At 38.8% G+C, this 19769-nt stretch overlaps 1 protein-coding gene across 7 annotated transcripts in view; it reads right to left on the bottom strand.

Moving 5' to 3' along the window:
- The window catches only part of CNTN5 (contactin 5), a 968197-nt gene that overhangs the window by 447590 nt on the left and 500838 nt on the right, over positions 1–19769 (bottom strand). Inside the window, exon 1 of one of the 7 annotated variants that reach the window (XM_080376473.1) lies at positions 1849–7872. The exons of the other annotated variants lie outside the window; for them this stretch is intronic. The gene's annotated coding sequence lies outside the window, so the exon portion shown is untranslated. Of the gene's footprint in view, positions 1–1848; positions 7873–19769 lie in introns of those variants that run through there. 7 annotated transcript variants of the gene reach the window in all.

Genomic DNA, 19769 nt, shown 5'->3' with positions numbered 1-19769 from the left:
TCTGCAGAGTCTTTCTGCCCTCCAGCAGATCAACACTCCCCTGCAACTTGGTGTCACCTGCAAAGTTACTGAGGATGCACTCGATCCCCTTGTCCAGATCATCAGTAAAGATATTAAACAGGACGGGCCTCAATACTGAGCCTTAGGGAACACCACTTGTGCCCTGCCAACAGCTGGATGTAACTCCATTCACCACCACTCTTTGGGCTCAGCCATCCATCCAGCTTTTTACCCAGCACAGAGCCAAGCCATGAGCAGCCAGGTTCTCCAGGAGAATGCTGTGGGAGATGGTGTCAAAGGTTATAGTAAGGTTCAGATAGACAACATCCACAGACTTTCCCTCATCCAGTAGGCGGGTCATATTGTCATAGAAGGAGATTGGGTTTGTTAAGCAGGACCTGCCTTTCATAACCCCATGCTGGCTGCGCCTGATCCCCTGGTTGTCTTCCATGTGCCATATGATGGCACTCAGGATCATCTGCTCCATAACCTTCCCCGGCACCAGGGTCAGCCTGACAGACTTGTAGTTTCCCAGATCCTCCTTCCTGCCCTTCTTGCAGATACACATCACACTGGCTACCCTCCAGTCTTCTGGGACCTTCCCAGTTAGACAGGACTGTCTATAAATGATGCAGAGTGGCTTGGTGAGCTCCTCCACCAGCTGCCTCAGTACCCTTGGATGGATCCCATCCTGTCCTACAGACAGTGTGTGTCTCAGTGAAGCAGCAGGTCACTGACGGTTTCATCCTGGACTGTGGGGACTCCATTCTGCTCCTTGCCCTTGCCTTCCAGCCCAGGGGGCTGAGTACCCTGACAGTAAGTGGACTTGTTATTGAAGACTGAGGCAAAGAAGTCATTAAATATCTCAGTCTTTTCCTCATCCTTCATGGCAATGTTCCCTGCCACATCCAATAGAAGTAGATTATCTTTGGCCCTCTTTTTGTTTCTAATTGATTTGTGAAAACATTTTCTGTTACCTTTTATGGCAGTGGCCAACCTGAGTTCTAGATGGTCTTTTACCTCTCTGATTTTGTCCCTGTGTAACCTTGCATCATCCTTGTAGTCCTCCAGAGTTGTCTGCACCTTTTCCAAAAGGTAGTAAATTCTCATTTTCCCTGAGTTCCAGCCAAAGCTCTCTGTTCAGCCAGGTTGGTCTTCTCCCCAGCCAGCTCATCTTTCTGCACAAGGGGACACCCTGCTCCTGTGTATTTCAGACTTCCTTCTTGAAGAATGTCCAGCCTTCCTGGACTCCTTGGCCCTTCAGGACTGCCTGAAGTTCTGAAATTGCAGCAGAACTCCCAGAGAAACATCCTTCTGGCTGTGCCGGGCACTGTTCAGGCATACACATTCCTGTTCCAAAGACCTCACAGTTTAATTTCAAGCAAGAAAATTGAACAGCAACAAGAGAGACTGATGGAGACCAATAAATTAAGCTGAAGCAGCTATTGAAGACAAGGTGAAAAACAGGACTGACGCATGGAGTAATTTCTTCCTTCAGGAGGCTAATAAAGAAAATATGCTTCTGTCCCACGGAAACACCTATCAATACACATTTCTCCTTTTATTTTCCTAAACCCAGTATGTTTTCCATTTGTAAATTACAGTGCCATGTATGCACTGTGATGGTCTTATAATAGCAGTTCATCTACTTGAATGAAAAGTGACTAACTGCTTTGAAGGAGCAGCAAGAAACCTCTAATAGCAGCCAACTCTGTGTCCTGTGCATTCAGCCACAGTTAGTGTTTACCAGCAACAATTTCCTTTCACTTACATGCAGAGCTTTGGTGAACCTACCTCATTTCCACACCATTAACTTCCAAACATTTTTTTCTTCTCACTGTCACTCACCATGATCTCTTCTGTGTTTTTCTGTCAAATCCAATAGCTTCTCCAGCAGTCTCGCTCCGTCTGTCTTAGAATAAACTCAGACCTTGCTTCTTCTAAAGAACCTTTCTCTCATTCACATCTGTTTTTCTGAGTAGTTTGGGCAGTACCTTGGAAATTGGTCATGATCATTATTCTGTGCTCATTTCAAAAGTATGAAGTATCCCATGTTCCCAGGTGTGGTAGGCAGAGCCAATTTAACTAGGTTACTTAAAGGAGTAAGACAGAACGCTTCACTTGCCCAGGCAGCAGTATTATTGTGCTAAAGACCAAGCAGCTCATGGCTGGCAGCGCTCTGAAGCATGGGGCTTTATCTCCTGTAAATAGGATTAGCAAATGAAAATACATATTCTAGTTTCATACAGCAGGATTATCAGCAAACTGATGCATTTCTGTGATGTTCCTCTTAGCTCTATTTTCAAATGAGCCCTCAGACTGCTTTTGTTAACCTTTTCTGTGAAAAAATGCACATACTCTAACATTTAACATGTTACTTTGCAGATTTAGACTATAAATTTTAGATCATCTCTTTAGTAAGAATAATAGAAATACCCCAGTCATAAATTTTCCTATTAGAAGTTAAAAAATTGTGTCATAGAATCAATACAAATAATAAAGCAGCTTAATGAATCAAATAAATAGCCACTCATTACATCATTTGAAATATTGTGTGCTTCCAGTTTTAAAGTATCCATTTTATATAAGCACATTTTTTAAAACAAAAAGAAATACTGCTGCTAAAGTTTTTCTTTATGATTCTCCCAAAAGCAGATTCTGATAGTTAACTATTTTTGAGAAGTCACTGAAAATGGTAAATCATGTGCTCAGGTTAATTCAGTGCCAGTACAAGTACACTGTATTTGTCATCTGAATCTGCATAGCATATCCCTGAAACAGGTTCATGAAAATTTATCATATAGTCTCGTACTGAAACAACATAAGAAAAAACTGCCTTAAACGGTTTCCATATTTCTGGTAAGTCCATCCTCACCACAAATTACTTAGTTCTATTTCCAATTTAAAATGTAATACACTTATGCACAAAAAAACTAACTTTTTGAACTTTCACTGAACAATAAATGTAAATTTACCAGCATGAGCATGAATTATCTGAGTTGATTCTACATGATGGTGGAAGTATCCAGAGACTTACTTCCCAAAGAATGGATGGCATTTACTGTCTGTGGGACACCCTTCCTGTGAAATATACGAGGGAAATAACAGCACAGTCAGAATTGGTGTTTCACTCTACAGCAGTCAGAAATAAAGACATCAGCTTACACAGAATGTGAATCTCTTGTTTGTATTTCTGAAAAGTAAAGTCAGAACCCTGAAGATTCATAAAGCAAAATACCAGCTGTTCGAGGAGCTAGTTGGTAGGACCCCTTGGGAAACTGCCCTCAGGGACAAGGGAGCAGAACAGAGCTGGCAGATCTTTAAAAACACTTTCCATAGAGTGAAAGAGCTCTCGATCCCCAGATGTAAGAAATCAGGAAAGGAAGGCAAGAAATCGGCATGGCTGAGTGGAGACCTGCCGGTCAAACTAAAGGGCAAGAAGGAAACGTACAAGCGGTGGAAGAGGGACAGGTTGCCCGGGAGGAGTATGGGGATGCTGCCCAGTTGTATAGGGATGGGGTCAGGAGGGCCAAGGTGCAGGTGGAGCTGAATTTGGCAAGGAATGCACAGAATAATAACAAGGGCTTTGACAGGCATGTCAGCCAGAAAAGGAAGGTCAAAGAAAGTGTAACCCCCGTTTGATGAGCAAGACTGGCAAACTGTTAACAAGGGACGAGGAGAAGGCTGAGATATTCAACTTTTTTGCCTCAGTCTTCACTGGCAGCCTTTCTTCCCACACGTCTCAAGTGGATGGTCCACAAGACAGGGACTGAGGGAGCAAAGTTCCTTCCACTGTAAGAGAAGATCAGGTTTGTGACCACCTGAAGAACCTGAACATACACAGGTCCATGGGTCCTGATGAGAGGCATCCCATACTCCTGAGGAAATTGGCTGGTATGGTTGCTAAGCCACTATCTGTGATATTTGAAGAGCCATGGCAGTCAGATGAAGTCCCTGGTGACTGGAAAAAGGGAAACATTGCACAGGTTTTTTTAGAAAGGGTAGCAAGGAGGTCTCTCAACCTGTCAGCCTCACCTCTGTGCCTGGGAAGATCATGGAACAGATCCTCCCAGAAGCTGTGCTAAAGCACATGTTGGACAGAGAGGTGACTTCAGACAGTCCAGCATGGCTTCATCAAGGGCAAGTCCTGCCTGACCAACCTAGTGGCCTTCTGTGGTAGAGTGACTACATCAGTGGACAAGAGAAGAACTATAGATGTCATCTATCTGGATTTCTATAAGGTCTTCTGTATGGTCTTCCACAACACCCTTCTCTTCAGATTGGAAAGATGGATTTGATGGGTGGACTGATCAGTAGATGAAGAATTGGTTGGATGGTGGTATCCAGAGGGTAGCAGTCAATGTCTGGATGGAGATCAGTGACTAGTGGTATCCCTCAGGGGCCTGTACTGGGACCAGTACTTTTTAATATCTTCATCACTCACATAGTGGGGTCAAGTGCACTCTCAGCAAGCTTGCAGATGACACAAAGCTGTGTGGTGTGGTCAACATGCCTGAGGGATAAGATGCCATACAGAGGGACCTAGACAAACTTGAGAAGTGGGCCCATGTGTACTTTATGCACATGGTCCTGCATGCATGTTGGGGCAACCCCCAGTTCCAATACAGGCTGGGGACTGAAGAGATTAAGAGCAGCCCTGAGGAGAAGGACTGGGGCTACTGGTGGATAAGCCAGCAATGTGCACTCACAGCCCAGAAAACCAACCATATCCTGGGCTGAATCAAAAGCAGCATGGCCAACAGGTTGAGAGAGGTGATTCTGCCCCTTTGCTCCACTCTGATGAAACACTACTTGGAGCAGTCCATCCAGCTCTGCAGCCTTCAGCACATGAAAGACATGGATCTGTTGAAGCAAGACCAGAGGCTGGCAACAAAAATGATCAGAGTACTGGAACACCTCTCCTATGAGGACAGGCTGAGAGATTTGCAGTTGCAGCTTGGAGAAGAGAAAGGTCTGGGGAGACCTTATTGCAGGCTTGCAGTACTTCAAGGAGGCTTATAAGAAAGATGGGGATAAACTTCTTAGCAAGCCCTGTTGCGATAGGAAAAAGGGTAAAGGGTTTAAACTAAAAGAGGGTAGGTTTAGACTAGATATAAAGAATAATTTCTTTTACAGTAAGGATGGTGAAACACTGGCAGAGGTTTCCCAGAGAGGTGGTAGATGCCCCATCCCTGGAAACATTTAAGGTCAGGTTAGATGGGGCTCTGAGCAACCTGATCTACTTGAAGATGTCCCTGTTTATTGCAGGGGATTTGGACTAGATGACATTTAAAGAACCCTTCTAACCCAAACTATTCTACAATTCTATTTCATGATTTACTTAAAAACTAATACAAAGGTTATCCTTTAAAATGCATACATTTTCTGTACTACATAATGCAACAGTTTCTTCTCCATGACCAACAGACATGAATCACCCTGCTAATTCTTGTCCACTGGTAAAATTTAGTCGTGTACGTCTGGATAGCAAAAGCACTTTTTGTTATGTTATGGAAATCATAATAAAAAATAAATGTTTGTACCCATGATGAAAAATATAAAATTGTTTTAAAGTAAACTGGTGTTTCCCTACATGCTTCAATATTGTTATAAAAGGAAGAAAAAATATTGCATAGAAGTATCTTATGATCATTCCTCATAATGTGGAAAACAAAAGGGAAACATTCTTTTTCAGTACAACTGAAGGATACAGTGCTAAAACTGTCAGCTAATAAGCCAGAGAATTGTTGCCTTCATTGCAGACAGTGTCAGGTTCACAGAACAACTAGAAAGTTGTATGCTAGAATAATAAATGTCATCCTAAGCTGTATCACTATCCAGTCATTAACCACACGAAAGCAATTTCCAATACTGACCAACATTAGGACCTAAAGACCCAGTGTAAAAATCCCAACTACTAAATTTATCAGTTTAAACAGTTAACAGACACAGGGGAAGAAAAATAAGTTAAAACAGAAATAGAGTTCCAAACTGATGCAGACATTCGCAAAGGAAAACTATTTTCAGAACCTGCAAGCAGAAAATTCTCTGTTCAAGGACTGACACAACAACACCCTTCTTTTGGAGAAAAAAATAATAAATAGACATAGGCTTTAGCATATTTAACAGCCATCTAATTTCACATAATCACATCATTTAAAATATCACTACAAGCAAAGAAGCATTAAAATACATGCAAATTCTCTTTATTAATTCTCCTTTCTAAAATATCTGTTCTGGTCTCTACCCTCCTCCCCCTTCTTTCTTCACCCTAGCAATGATTTCTGCCTCTCACAGACTTGATTGCTCTGATGACCTCAATCAAAAGGCAATTATCTAGTGAGGATGGAAGGTAATTATTCCCATCAAGGAGAGATTGAATGCACCTGAATAGACAGCTGCAGTTCTTCCAGGGATTACATTATTACTGTAGAAATTGCCTCCATTAATTTGTGATGCATGTCAAATTTATGAAAAAAAAAGGTTGATTTGTTTGCAGGACAACTACTTTTCCCATTTTACTCAACACTCACTCACTTTAAGGCAAGAGCACAGTCAATTGTAAGTTACTTTAGTGTATGTGACAACTGGCAGCATGCAACCATCTGCTCAAGATTGAATGTGACATAAAATCAGGAAAGGGAATTGAAGCTCCAGATAGATATATGTTATATAATTCACAGTCAGAGCCAAAAGCATGGATACTTCAGTCCAAGCTTGCCAAAATCCTGCTGCAGGAACAAAAGTATAGGGACAATAAACACTAATAAAAGAAAAATGGTAAGGCTTAGCAAGAGAATAAGTTTACTCAACCTATTCACTTTCAACCCTAGACAGGGAAATGTTTAATTCTAGAAGAGAAAGAATATAAAATCTGTAAACTATTATCAAGGACCTATACTTCAATATTCACAACAATATCCTATTTTTACAAAAGGCTGACAACATACCTGCTTTCAGACTGCTGAAGAGTTGCAAGTCCTCAGACTTGTAAGTTATGTCTTAAATGCTGAGCCTTTTCTGGGAATTCTGTGTAAGGTTTCTAAACACTGTATTCAATCCACATGCTAAAACTCTGCCTTCCTTAGGCAGTGTTATATGATTAAGAAATGAGGCTTCTAACATAAAAATTAAAATTTCAGTAGATTTGGATATACCTTTAAAAGTAATCTTGAAGTGATCAGATGCTTCACAACCACAGTGGGTAAAACTGGTCCCCCTTAAGGCCAGCGTTCGCCCTGAATTAAAATGGGATCGTTTCCCTTAGCAATGCTTACCTCCTGAAAGGCTAAAGTACAGAAGACTGAATCAGAATGCATTTTATTCACTTACTGCTGAACTATATGGAATTTTAATGGACAATCAGCCAATAACCATGTTGTTACATTTTATTAGTAGTTATTTTTCTGCATAGGCTACATCTGTAAATCCTGCCTTTTAATGCAGGTAAAAAAATGTAAAAATATTCCAGTGCTAACAAATTGTCATAAACCTCAGTAGTAAGGTCATACAAAGTAGTTTTAATTAGGTATGTACATGGCGTATTTAATTTAGAAATAGGGATTTTCCCATTGTAATCTTACATCCCTTCATTCTCTGAAGTATCATATCTAGTCCCATTGATTTACTAATCTTAAATTTTCAATATTTTTCTATAATCTGCTTCTAAAGTGGAGACACTAAAGCCTCCAAAACCATTTGCATTGTTCTTATTTCAAAAATTTATCATACAACACTCTCTTTTAATATATAGTCCATAAGAACCGAATACTTTTCTCAGTGTCTTCAACTTTTCACCATCATTTCCATCTTCTCTCTTTTGTTCACTGAAATATGAGAGAAGGGAGAGGAGAAGGGAGTAAAAGGGGAGAGGAGAAGGGAGTAAAAGGGGAGAGGGGCAGCAAAAAATGCTGAGAACAGAAGGGAGCAAGCATTTGCCCTGCCTATTTCAAAATTCTTTTTTTGACAGCTGAATTTCCAGCCTCTAAATGATGGCTGTGCAGCTTGACTGGCTTTCCTTTTGCAACACATGTTTTTCTGCATTCATTTTTTGTTCTTTGTATGTTACAGAAACTTAAAAGCATAATCAAAGTTCACATCCTTAAGTCTATTTTACCATTGACTAAACATACAAGTCCTGTTTTTTCTTTACTTTTTTATCACTACTTAGAGCTGTGTGGTGTTCTCTGTTTTGAAATTCTCAATGATCAATATCAGTTCATACCAAAAATAACTTTTCTTTTCCCATGAATAGAATAGCAGAGGTGTACTGTAGAGTTTGGAATCTCTACTGACCAGTGCTTTATTAAGCTTGTGTGCGTTAGATATGGATAAAAGAAAACAAAAAAGTTGTATTTTTCTTCCTGAAGAACTTGACATTTGTATGACTTCTATTCAAATTATCTTTAGATTCATAATTATTGTGGTTAAACCTAGCTTTGCAAGTTACTAAATAATCTTCAGCCCAGACATTTTTAAAATATTGTCGGTTTCTGATTTAATTGTGGTCAAACTGCTTCTAGATATTGTGATACACTATGTAAAGGTCCTAAGAATTCAGGCATGTTGTCTTGTATCTTAACCAGATGCCAGACAGCCTTCTGGTAGACACTGTTCTATTTGGTCTTGACCCATGTAACACAAGCTCCTCACCAGGGTCATGCAATTTTTGTGCACAAAAACTTCCCAGTCCCTTTTGGGTATTTCAGAGAACATGGTGGAACTGGGCACTTAAAGAGGCCAAGTGGCCAGGTTTCTGGATTTGCCTTGCTTTTCAGTGAGGAACATGTTATTGGTGAGTTATCTTAAGATCATTCTTAAGCTAGGTTAAATAAAAAGTTAAAGAAAAAAGAAGTTATTCAAAACATCTAAAATAGCTGACACAGTTACAAAAAAAAAAGAGGAAACCAACATTTAATCTACTTGCATCACGATTAAATAAAAAATCCCTTTATCTAGTAGGTGTGATGTGGACTTCTCTAGCATCTGTGGATTTTATTTTTTCCCCATGCATTGTACCTCAGGTTTTATCCCTGAAAGAAAATCTTGTCTTGGTAAGACAGGCTTGGTTTTAGACTTAATTTCTATTTTGGAGCCCTCCAGTGGGTCTAGCAAGATTTAATCTGTTTTTCTAAAATTATTTTACTTCTTTCTCATTCAGGTGATAGTCTGACCATCCATCTGATTCAAAATAAGCTTTCTTTCACTTCCTTAGAAATGCAGATTTCATCTTAGACCAGATCGGTTCTTATACCTGACAGGCAAATTACCCATTCCTTGTCTCAGTGAAGGTATAAACTCCCCCTATCTCTCTCTCTTCGGGTGACTCTGGGTGACTTTTCACATTACACAAATTGCAGCAGAACTCAGCCCCTTGGCTGATAGCAGCAGTACAACTGTTTCTTCCCTCTCCCTTCCTGACACCTTATCTAAGTAAAACCTAAGGTGACCCGAAGAGAAGCTTTTAATTTGGGTTGGGCAGAAATTTTCCAAATAATCTGCTGGTTGAACTTACTCACCTGTGAATAAATTATTATTAAATCTGACGAAAAGGAGACAACAATGTCTATTTGGGAGGGAGTGAAAAAAAGGAGAGGAACAACTCTTCATGGCAGCAGCCTGCTATCAGTTGGACTATGTACAGTAATTACACCCACAGCACAAAGGCTGTTGTGCCAGGTACCTTCTCTGTGGAATCTTGCATGTCTACATTGATGAATATAGTGGAAACAAATACCTAAGTGGGATATATGGTTCATTACTGATTCTTCACAAAGACACTGACATGAGTGTAATTAGCCTTTCTGGCATGACAATGAGCCTGGGAATGTCAAACCCCAGCCCCAGCATCCCTCCTAGGAGGATTGTGTAACACATAGCTTTTATATTCAAATCTCTTCTAAGCTCTTGCAGTTTGCTAGGGAGGATCTGCTCTTTCCTTATCACCCTTAAGTACTGAGGCAAGCTAGTTTGCAATCAGTAGAGTAATAGGAATAGCTGCTGCAGCAAATAACCCCTTTGAGAAATAGTGCAGTAAGAGGTTATCAATTTGGAGCAAACAGACAAATTGTGCCCTGGGCCTCAATGTATCTGCTACTGCAACCAGTACTGCATTGATTCACAAAGTTGAATATTCAGTTTGTTGCTGCAGAAGAGTAATCAAGGTGCCTTGGGTAATTTAAGCAACTGAATTAGTCATGGTCATCCTCTACTAATTATGGTTATGGATGAACTGCTTTTGATTTGCCAATAAGTTTATTAATAAGTCCAGAGCACAGCAACCTCCATGCAGAGACTAGCTTAAGGGTAAGTCAGAATAAGGTGACTTACAGGAAAGACTACATTACTTGGTAGTACCAAATGTATCAGTTTTATATTGCCAAGAACTGCTGATAAGAAAATTTTATGGCGTGCTGTGATATACAGCTTTAAATTATGGAGTTACCACTCACACTGTATATGTCTTACAAGAGATTTATCTGCATCTTTAAAGGTTTAAACAATTAAATATTGCTTTAAACTTCTATACAAAATATAGAATACTTTAAAAGTTATACATCTGGAAATTATAAAAGCTCATAAATCATTTAAAATGAGAACATGTTAATATAAAAAGAAGCAAAAATTAATAATAAATGATGTTATGAACAGAGAAAGCCCAAGTTACCATTTTAAGGGTCCTAATTTCATTTCCAATCAGTACTAACTAAGCAGAGATAAATGGAAAGGAAAAAAAGAGGTAAACATGACAGCAGGTCAGCTCTGTTGAATTTGTAGAAGTTAATAAGAGATACGTGAACTTTCTACCGTGCTTTGTATAGTAACATATATGTTCTATTGAGACTGTAATGTGAGACTGTTAAAATACATGCTGCTGCTCCATATTAATTGCTTTTCTAATAATAAATAGTGATGAATGACTGCAAATATCTGTTGCAGAAGTGGATGAGGGATGGATATAATGAACACACCAAGGGGGTATATTTTAAAGCCAGTATGTGATTGTAGTATGCACAAAACCAATTATATAAGTAATGCCCACATCACTCATGCTCTGTTTTGCAGATCAGCACACATTTTAAAGTTCCCAGTAATGAGAACTTTCCCGATTGTTACCCAGGGAGGGGATTTCAAGCAGCCCTTTCTGAAAAAAACAAAAGACCAACCAACATATTTTTATAGCTTTATTTCATACATTAAAACCTGATAGCCTTTAAGAAATTATGGAGGAGTAGAGTACAAAAAGGCACATTTCTTAGAAATATACTAATTCCTTGCTAGGGAGACCATCTGTAGCAGGAGACTAATGTTCAAGTTCAATCTTTCTCAGCTTAAATCTGAAGAGGTGAGTGCTTCAATGGGAGTAGGAAATCAACTTGACTACCAGACGTAACTCACTGGTTTATAGTGATTTTGGTTTACACTAATCTGTTTTCCTTTGCTCTGAAGCCAGCTAAGCAAGCTAGTGAAGCCTGGATTTAGGTGCAGAGCAGCCCACAAGCCACCTGACCATGGCCTGGCAAGCTCCTCTCTCACTTCATCTTTTTTATCTACATGGCCATCTGCCCATCTCCAAATACCTGCTCTTGTGATCCAGTATGCAAAGTGAACATTTTACCAAACAGTGTTAAAAAAAAAGATGTAGCTTCGGAGTTGTGTAGTAATTAAAAAAAAGAGTATTTCATGCACATTATGTATTCAGAATGACTTACAGAGTTTGTGCCCTCTCCAGTTGCATTAATTCTGGTATTGATGTGACTCTGCAAACTCATTCCTTGTGCTAACCTCAGAGAAAACTAACCTAGGAGTGAGCAGTTTTCCGCAAGGTTAGTGTGCTAAAATGCCTCAGGAAAAGGGCTAAGGACTTGAGAGGGAGGGGCAGGACGGCATACAAGCAAGGAAAGCAGGGGGATGGCAGATAGCTCAAAAATGAACGTAGGTTTCAGAGGAGCCCCAGGCTCCAGTGCCACATTTCTGCAGAGGAGAGGGCAGAGGCAGGAAAAAAAGCATTTTACTTTTCTATGGCTGCGTTGAAAATGAACTTGAGACTTAGATGGCTAAAAAGATTTAATGGCTAATGAATGGATACGTCTCATGACTGCTAATATTTTTTAGGGTTTCCTCTCCCTCTTATAACACCCAAATGTGCTTTCCAGTATCCATCTGCTGGATCTTGTCTCTAGCAACTAGAAAGTATAAATATGCGGTGATCCCAAAACTACTCACTGCCACATAACCTTAATGTAGCAACAGCAGTCACAAAAAATATGGATATAGGGTATGTTAGATGACAATGGCAGAGGCAGCTGGGTTGCTGTATTAGAAAACTCATGTCCTAAACGCAGGGTGGCCCACACTGAGGGATGGTCAGCCTCAGAAAATGCAGCATCACGGCATGATAATTCTCATGTTTTACAACAAAATAAAGAAAAAAATGTATAATGCCTCTAAGACAGATGCATGGATGCCACCTGCCATCATAAAGATTTGCCCACATCTTTTATTTTTTATTTCTTCATGGAGAAGTCAGTAGAAATCAAGGATAAGTGGAACTGCCATATCAAAAATCCAATCCATCACTGTGTATGTTTTGAGATTCCAAAGTACACTTTCTCTTAAATCATTAATTGATTTCTGTGGACAGATACCATTATTTAGGGAAAATGGAAGTCCTACAAATACTGTGATGACTCAACTTTTTTTCTCATGAAAACATTTTAAAAACGAACAAAAAATCCAGATAATATTGGATCTACATACATTAAAGTTCATTCAGAATAAACATCATATCTTCTTTCCCCAAGTACCTACTTGCTGTGATAAATGAACTAAATATTACACCAGACAGCATTAAAAAAACACTGAAGTAACTGCCCAATTCTATGCAAAAAAAATTTGCTTATTTCAAACCCACTTCATGTATACCAAGTGGTTAAAAGAATATCAGCTGTAGCCACAACAACACAGAAAAAAAGCACAAATATTTTCTGGATTGAATGCAATTATAAAAAAATAATTAAATAGCACTATCCAAAAGAGTAATTATGGACAGCACATTTAAATATTCTTTAAAAACACCCCGGAATATTAAATCTCTATAAAATTAATTTTCTTCTACAATAATAAAATTGAATAAAGCCTGTTTATCTACAGCTCTTTGTCCTCACACCCATGCATGCACAAATACAGTACCATCAATTTCTTGCAGCGTCCCTACTGTATCGGTGTAGGATAAGAGGAAGCATTTTCTGTGTTCAGTCTATCAATGTACATAGTGATTTGCTCATTGGTTGTATTGAACAGAATGTAGAAAATCCACTTTCCACCTAATTTTTTCCCAGTAAAGCATTTGGTCAGTCAGCCTCACCTCCATCGCTGGAAAGGAGATGGAACAGCTCATCCTGCAGGTCATCTCTAAGCATGTGGAGGAAAAGAAGGTCATCAGGAGTAGTCACCATGGATTCACCAAGGGGAAATCATGCCTGACCAACCTGAGAGCCTTCTGTGATGGGATGATGGCTGGGCAGATGAGGGGAGAGCAGTGGATGTTATCTATCTCGACCTCAGCCAGGCTTCTGACACAGTCTCCCATAAGATCCTCCTAGGTAGGCTCAGGCAGTGTGGGTTAGCTGAGTGGGCAGTGAGGTGGACTGAGAACTGGCTGAATGGCAGAGCTCAGAGAGCTGTGATCAACAATGCAGAGTCTGGTCAAAGGCGTGTAGCCAGCGCAGTTCCCCAGGGGTCAGTACTGGGTCCAGTCCTGTTCAATTTAGTCATCAATGACCTAGATGAAGGGTCAGAGTGTGCCCTCAGCAAGGTTGCTGCTGATACAGAACTGGGAGCAGTGGCTGATGCACCAGAAGGCTGCGCTGCCATTCAGTGAGACCAGAACAGGTTGGAGAGCTGGGCAGAGAGGAAACTCATGAAGTTCAACAAAGGCAAGTGTACAAAACATCCACATACACCAGTACATGCAAGGGGTTGACCAGCAGATACGCAGCTCTGTGGAGAAGGACCTGGGAGTGCTGGTGGGCAGCAAGTTGCCCATGAGCCAGCAGTGTGCCCGTGTGGCCAAGAAGGATGGGATCCTGTGGAGCATTAGCAGGAGTGTGGCCAGCAGGTCAAGGGAGGTGATCCTCCCCTCTGCTCTGCCCTGGTGAGGTCACATCTGGGATGCTGTGTCCGGTTCTGGGCTCCCCCATTCCAGAGAGACAGGGAACTACTGGGGAGGGGCCAGCAGAGGCTACAGAGATGATGAGGGGACTGGAGCATCTCCCTTTTGAGGGAAGGCTGAGAGAGCTGGGGCTGGTTAGCCTGGGGAAGGGAAGACTGAGAGGGGATTTTATCAATGTCTAGAAATATCTTAAGGGTGAGTGCCAGGAGGATGGGGCCAGGCTCTTTTCAGTGGTGCCCAGTGAAAGGACAAGGGGCAATGGGCGCAAACTGCAACACAGGAGGTTCCACCTGAATATGACAAAAAGGTTTTACTTTGAGAGTGACAGAGCCCTGGCACAGGCTGCCCAGGGAGGCTGTGCAGTTTCCTCCTCTGGAAACATTCAAAACCTGCCTGGATATGATCCTGTCCAACCTGCTGTAGGTGAACCTTCTTTATCAGGGGGTTGGACTAGATGATCTCCAGAGGTGCCTTCCAACCCTGACCATTCTGTGATTCTGTGATTTGGAGTCTTTTTTGATGCTTAGATTTTTCATTAAGTTTTGATGAACATCAATGTTGAGTAATTTTTCATATTTCTGTGGAGTTAGCTAATGAGTTCTGCTTTTACTGGGATGGAGGAAAATGAATGTCCTTGCCGATAAATGACAAAATTGTTTAAACTTTTTCTACTGTTCAAACTGTCTAAATAATGCTATCAAGACTCCACATTCATTTTTCCTTTCTACGTATTATCATATGTATTCTACATTACTGTCACACCTTTCCACCTATAATGAAGTTTGTTTGTGGTTCCCATCCTTCAGTTACACTTGAGAAGAGAAACAGGAGACTACTTTTCTTCCCATCAGAGAGAAAACAAAGAGGTGAAAACAAACGCTCTCCATCTGCACTAAATCTGCTTATCATAAGCAGGAACAAAGATAACAAAGAAAAGAAAGGACCCTGTTAAGTGAATCATTTAAGTGAGATATATATTCAGAGAAGTCAAATGGAAGGACTTCAAGACCCAAAAGATTTCTCCTGGCTTGGTCAGACAGAGTAAGGTCCAGCAGTATGCTTCCACTGGACAGACCACTTTTACACCCCTCCTCTCTATTTCCCTAAATTTGTTCCTTCCCATTCACTTTGATCCACTCCTTTCCCCACTTATAGCCCTTCCCTTACACATCATACAGGCTTCATTATTTCTACAATCCCCTTAAAATCTCCTATAACAAGGTTTTATACAATCCTACAAACCTCTCAAATATCCCATAGTACGTTTGCTCCAACCCATGAGACCCATGACAATCTTGTCTGCTTCCTTTTATCAGTTATGAAGCTCTGGCTGAAGCACCCCGAGGCTGTGCTCCACAGATCCCTTCAGCGTCCTGCAAGCTCTTGGCTTTTGGTATCTAGATGTTTGTTATTTCTCCTCATTCTTAGTGTTGTTTTTTATGTTGATTTGCCATTAATCAGATTACCATCACAATCCAGATGTCCTTACACTTCAGGTGTCTACATACATTTTACCATTCATATATTCTTGTGGTATAATTTTTTTCAAAAAGAGAAATACCTTAATCACGGGATTATGACAACTGCCATTTAGTAGCTTGAAGAAAACAGAAGTTTGATGGTGCAGGATTGTAGCCTTATTTTCTCAATTAATTTCAAATTTACAGTGAGCTATCCTTCAAAATCACTGTATATATATTGAAACATTGGGGAAATACACTCTCTTTTTGACATTTCTTGTCAATGAAAATGTTTTGTCACTGATACACAGAGTCTTTTGTTCATCACACCAATTAATATTATCAATCTTTCCCTCTATTATTGTATTGGTTTATTAACTCTAAAGAAAAAAATAATATCTTTTTTTTCTTTCAGCTGTGAAGTACATGGTATAGTGGAGTCCTGGTCCACAGCTGCTACTTCCTCACCAACAGACGTCACAAAAAAAGCCCCCAGTATTAAAAAGCACACCTATGGAGAACAGCTGAACTTCCCTCTGCACCCTTGGCCTTTCACTGATGATGTCTCTCTCTAGTAATCTGCTGCCCTAATTCATTGCATCATTTCACTTTTCTGTATTAAGGCTCCTCAAAGTAGAGCCCCTACCTTTCTCTGTCTGGTGTAGGAGGGTTAATCTCCACTAGGTCACTATGAAGCAAATAATAAAACCAAATAATTATGAAAATGTCACTTTCCTTTTTCTGACAAGACCATATGTCACATCTTAGAAAAATGTGAGGGTTTCCACAGGCCATAACGTTATTATTGATGTTGTTTATATTGCACAATAAAGCACATAAATTCAGACTCTAATGATTTTACATTTGCTAGCAGAATGCAAAAAATGTTATCCCTAACGGTGATGTAAAAATAAAAAGAAGTCTGTTTTAAACATGACACAGAACTCTGATTTTCTATGTAAAGATATTTCATCATCAGTACAAAAAGTTCATAGTATAATAATAATAATAAAACCTCAAACAAACAAACAACCAGAAGCAGAATACTTGATTCCAAGTTCTATAAGGCATACTCCTTACTTCTCTTATTTACATTAATGTTCAGACATTCTGAACAAGCAAAGCCTGAGGAGTAAGGATGTCTCCAGCTTTTTTAGTGACATGCCCTCAAGGAGTTATGTATTATCATTCCTCACTAGACAAAATATTTGGAGGTTTTCAAGGACAGCTCTAAAGAGAGCTTGTTGCAATATTCTAGCCCAAAGGCACAGAGCACTATGGGCAGGTTTGTGTCCATTACCATCTTTGAATATTTCAGAAATTAAAATGGCTATATAAATGTGATGTCTGAACTATTTCACTGTGAGACATTACTACTCTATGCTTTGATGTTACTGAATTTTACCAGAGACATCATCTCTGAGTGAAACTAGGGGAAATTTGCCTGTATTCTTAAATAGAATTTGATGTAGAGAGACTATCTTAAGTTTCTTTAGCAACTGTAGAAGTGGGAAAGAGGAAAGGCAATCAAAAGCAAGAGGGAAAATGGGAAGAACAATAGACAAAGAAACCTAGTTGATGCTATTAAAAGGCATACATAATTCTGAAAAGGAAACTTATTCAGAAGGTGCTATAATCTGCAGGATGTCCTTTCTGAAGTCGTTTTGGGGGTTTTGTTTATTCTAGGGCACTAGATTACAAATTCAGTGAAAGGAGTTTACAGAAAGTTAGGTATCACCGATTATTTATACAATCAGATATATTTTCATAATTTAATTACAATAAAACCTTTTTTTTCTTTCTTATTTTCTTTACATTTCTTTAAATAATTTAAATCTTTGGGTGTTCATAGATGGGGGATGTTCATTCTGGAGAATGTGATGCCTAAAAACTAAACCCTTTTAAAAATATTTTTCTTTCAGCATTTATGAGAATTTTGAGGAAAACAAACAAAAAAGCAAGCAAGCAAACAAATAAAAGCTCTCTGTTCCCAGGTCCAGATGAATATGTCCACATTAAAGAAATTCAAATAAAATCAAGTAAAATACCAATTCACAACAAAATCAATGTCACCTCAAAATATTATTTGTTACTTACTTGGGTTTTAAAGAACTAAAAAATAGAATCAAAGTAAGTAAATTAAAATTAATGAAATACTATAGGAATTAATGAGGTGTTACAAATTGGAAAATGAATAAAAAATTTTCTTAAAGTATTGAAAATGAGATTTTATCTAATTTTAACCATTTTCAGCTTTTTTTGGTAGATCTTTATTGACACCATTGCTTTCTAATAAAGTAAAAAAGAATCCTGAATGTTCCACTTACTTAGACATTATGCTACATACACAATTATGCAGTTCAAATTATTAATCTAAATCATACTATTTCAGTTATCCTTTCTGTCAGCATAGCAGCCTGCTTAGATGAAAGTGATGCAAACACCTGTTTGCATCATCTAATTATTATCAGATTGTGTTCAAATGTTATACCTATAGAATCTCTCAGTAATATATTTGTTAATCGGAATTCTGACATGCACAGCTTAAGAAGCAGGTTTAGGAAAAGACTATGAAGTAGAACAATAAAAAAAGATAAACAACCAAACTCATCAATGATAGATTTCAGACACATGCTGAAAGGTGTGTGAGAGAAAGTTAATTCTAGGTAGCTTACTGCAAGGAAAACATAACTCAAAAATAGTTGTAACAGAATTTATTTTCCCATTTCTTCATTTTATAGTGCATTGAGAATTAACACATATGATTGTGAATACTTTCAGCCATTTATTCTACATACAAAATCTTCTGTCTTCCATTACACATTGTAAAGCCACAATTACAAGTAAAGACATGCAGGAGAATAACCAGCTTAGCTTTTTGAGGACTTTGAGGAATATTTTTCTTTTTTTTCTCCCTAAATACTTTGCAAATTCAGACAATGTTGAGATACTGTAAAAAATCAATGTAACAGAGTGTCTTTGTGTGAACTCCATCTAGTAGTGGAAAAAACAACTCTCAATAAGATACTGATTGCAAAAGAGTCACTTGGTAATCTTACAGGTTTAAGCAGTTTGGTTAACCATCAAATACTTAACCAATGCACCTCCAAACCTAAATAAAATCCACCTTTCTGAAATTTATGCAGTGTTCAAAATATATCCTGACACAAATTACATCTAGCATTGTATTTAAATTTTTATCGATGAGTGTTAGCTGTGGCCAAGACTTAAGACTGGTTTTTCAGTTTTTGTAAGTATTATGAAATATTTAGATGTATAAGGATCCTTATTTTGTAAAAATAATTGCCACAAAGTGACAAACCTGCTACTTGCCTTTTCTCATGATTTTCAGATTTCCCTGACATACCTGTCTGCATGTTCTTCCTCACCTGTTAAATTAATAAGGGATAGTTTTGCTCAGAGTCCTTTGGAAATTAAAAATAATCAATTGGACTTGACTCACTAGGGGTTAAACAGCTTTATAACAAGTATTTCTGATACTAAACTGTAGTTTGATTTCAAAAGTAATCATACTTTGGGGCTGGATTAAGGAATGGCACTGCTTTTATAAATGTGATTTTATTAAGAAATCTTTAAAGACTTGGTAAATGAAAACCTGAATCATAGTGGCAAAAAGGCATTTCAGTTTCTAATCATAATCTGTTTAAACTCCTAGGGGAAAAATTAGTTTGTGATTTATATTTTGTTGCATTTTAACATCATTGAGGAGCATTCCACCCCTACAAACTTCTATTTAGATACTTCCTGTTTCTGATCTTTCAGATGTTTCCAGGGGAAAATTAAATTTATTGAATGAAGGATGGCCAGGTTTAATGGTTATTATTACTAAATTTATCCCTCTGAAGTATTTCAGGTTTCATAAGTTTTTTTTTAAAGTACTACAAAAAGTTGCTACTGAATTGGACACATAATTTTTATGACTACAGCCAGAAAGTAAATAGTAGAGGTTAAGGAAATTCCAGAGGAGATCTGCCAGACCTACCTAGGTTCTCATAGGATGATTATCCAGTGATATCTGACTATTGAAAAGATCTGCAGTGTGTCTTTGGAAATATTATTTAATCTATATCAGTAACAAGAGAGAACCAAAATGCTAAAATGCTTAGCAAAATGTT

Source organism: Falco punctatus (genome assembly GCF_963210335.1).
Source record: "Falco punctatus genome assembly, chromosome: 2".
NCBI lineage: Eukaryota > Metazoa > Chordata > Aves > Falconiformes > Falconidae > Falco > Falco punctatus.
Note: the sequence above shows the minus strand (reverse complement) of the source record. Positions and strands in the feature narration are given on the sequence as shown.